Source organism: Entelurus aequoreus, linkage group LG07, assembly GCF_033978785.1.
Source record: "Entelurus aequoreus isolate RoL-2023_Sb linkage group LG07, RoL_Eaeq_v1.1, whole genome shotgun sequence".
Taxonomy (NCBI): Eukaryota; Metazoa; Chordata; class Actinopteri; order Syngnathiformes; family Syngnathidae; genus Entelurus; species Entelurus aequoreus.
The window spans coordinates 40,037,382-40,040,525 of NC_084737.1; positions in this window are offsets into that span (position 1 = coordinate 40,037,382).

Consider the following 3,144-nt stretch of genomic DNA (forward strand, 5'->3'; position numbering starts at 1 on the left):
ATATGTATATCAAAATAAAGGACCCACTGTACTGTTTACTTGTTGAAATACCCTTTATCAAGCTAAACTCTAGCCAGATGACCACTTTGCCGCTGCCAAATATTGATTCCAAGTAATATTTTGAAATTGACACATCTCATCTCTGCATAATGTACTAGAATACCCCTATGAGTTTTTGATTGATTGAAACTTGATTGCACAGTGCAGTACATATTTCGTACAATTGACCACTAAATGGTAACACCCGAATAAGTTTTTCAACTTGTTTAAGTCGGGGTCCACTTAAATTGATTCATGATACAGATATATACTATCATCATAATACAGTCATCACACAAGATAATCATCAGAGTATATACATTGAATTATTTACATTATTTACAATCCGGGTGTGGGATGTGGAGGGGGGTGGGGAGGTTAGGTTTGGTTGATATCAACACTTCAGTCATCAACAATTGCATCATCAGAGAAATGGACATTGGAACAGTGTAGGACTGACTTGGTAGAATATGTACAGCAAGTAGTGGACATAGAGAGAGAGATCAGAAAGCATAAGAATAAGAATAAGTATCTACATTTGATTATTTACATTTAATTATTTACAATCTGGGGAGGTAGGATGTGGAAGGGAGGGTGTTAGTTTAGGGTTGAAGTTGCCTGGAGGTGTTCTTTTAGTGCGGTTTTGAAGGAGGATAGAGATGCCCTTTCTTTTACACCTGTTGGGAGTGCATTCCACATTGATGTGGCATAGAAGGAGAATGAGTTAAGAGCCTTGTTAGATTGGAATCTGGGTTTAACGTGGTTAGTGGAGCTCCCCCTGGTGTTGTGGTTATGGCGGTCATTTACGTTAAGGAAGTAGTTTGACATGTACTTCGGTATCAGGGAGGTGTTGCGGATTTTATAGACTAGGCTCAGTGCAAGTTGTTTTACTCTGTCCTTCACCCTGAGCCAGCCCACTTTGGAGAAGTGGGTAGGAGTGAGGTGTGATCTGGGGTGGAGGTCTAGAAGTAATCTGATTAGCTTGTTCTGGGATGTTTGGAGTCTAGATTTGAGGGTTTTGGAGGTGCTAGGGTACAAGGAGGTGCATGCGTAATCTAAAAAGGGTTGAATGAGAGTTCCCGCTACAATCTTCATGGTGCTTTTGTTGACCAGAGAGGAGATTTTATAAAGAAATCTTGTTCGTTGGTTGACCTTTTTGATTACCTTGGTTGCCATTTTATCACAGGAAAGATTAGCCTCTAGAATGAAACCTAGGTAGGTGACCTCCTCTTTCCTGGTGATAACAATGTCACCCACTTTTATAGTGAAGTCATTGACTTTCTTAAGGTTGATGTGGGACCCAAATAGGATGGATTCTGTTTTACCCAAGTGTATGGATAGCCTGTTGTCAGCGAGCCAGGTGCAAATTCTACAGAGTTCAGCACTGAGGATTTTCTCTACCTGTGACTTGTCCTTGTCGGACACCAGCAGGGCCGAGTCATCCGTAAACAGGAACAATTCACAGTCGCATGCTGATGACATGTCGTTTATGTATATTAGGAACAGTAAAGGCCCTAATATACTGCCTTGGGGGACTCCACAGCTTACTGAGAGGGGGGAGGGGGGGGGGGCACGGTGCCGTTCACCTCTACCACCTGTTTCCTCCCCTCCAAGTACGATTGCATCCAGCTCGATGAGGTTTTATCAAATCTGATTGCTCTGAGCTTATCCAACAGTATAGCGTGGTTAACGGTGTCAAATGTCTTCTGAAGGTCCAGCATGACCATGCCGCAGTATTTGCCCGCGTCCACCTCATGTTTGATGTGGTCGGTCAGATAGAGAAGGCATGTGTCAGTGGAGTGGTTAGTTCTAAGCCGGATTGGAATTTGTACATGAGTTTATTAGTGGCAAGGTAACTATCGACCTGTTCGTAAACTATATTTTCCATTACTTTCGAAATGGAACTGAAAATAGAAACAGGTCGGTAGCTGCCAGGTTCTAATTTGCTTCCTTTTTTAAAGAGGGGAGTTACCCTTGCTATCTTGAAATCTTTTGGTACTTGGCCTTGTGTGATTGAGAGGTTTATTATGTGTGTGATGATAGGGGCAATGGTGGTGGCAGAGTCCCTGAGGAATCTAGAGGGGATATTGTCAAGGCCGGTGGTCTTGTTTGGGTGGAGCGCGCTCAATTTTTTAAGCACCTCGTCAGCTGAGACCATTTCTAATTTGAAATCGTTGTTGGATACTCCTAGCTTTCTGTAGAAAGCTTTAATGTGTTCTACACCAAAGCGACCAGAGTGGTGGGACAGCTTGTTGACTAGAGTTGTGGCTATGCTGGTGAAAAAGGTGTTAAGTCTGCTTACTACCTCCATTTTGTCTGTAATGAGGGAGTCCCCCTCCTTGATGTTGATGTTGGTGAGTCTGGTTTTAAGTTTCTGGCTGCAGCCAGGAAGCTGGTTGTTGAGGATTTTCCAGAGCTCACGTGGCTTATTTGTGTTTTCCTCTATTTTGTCGTTGATGTAATTTTTTTTAAGGATTTAGTCAGGTTGGTTGTCTTATTTCTTAATGTATTGCATTGCTTTTTGAGTGTTGAGAAGAGTGATTTGAGGTTATTATTGGGTTGTTTATCTACTTAGTATTTTCTGTCTCTGTCTTTTATGCAGCATTACATATATCAAAATAAAGGACCTACTGTACTATTTACTTGTTGAAATACCCCAAAATCTACCCAAATGACCACTTTGTTACTGCCAAAAATATATTGAAATTGACTTGGAATTGATCTAATTTCTGCATATTTTACTACAATACCCTTATGAGCATTACATATATCAAAATAAAGGACCCACTGTACTGTTTACTTGTTTAAATACCCTTTTTAGAGCTAAAATTTACCCAAATGACCACTTTGCTGCTGCCAAAAATTGTTTCAAGGTAATATTTTGAAATTGACACATTTCATCTCTGCATATTTTACTACAATACCCTTATGACCATTACATATCAAAATAAAATAACTACTGTGTTGTTTACGTGTTGAAATACCTTTAATAAAGCTAAAATCTACCCAAAGGGAATCAACTTTTGGCAGGGAATCACATTTTTGCACAACAAGAAAGTGTAATGGCATCTTTAAAAAAACGTCACCGCACGAGTTATCGCGAGA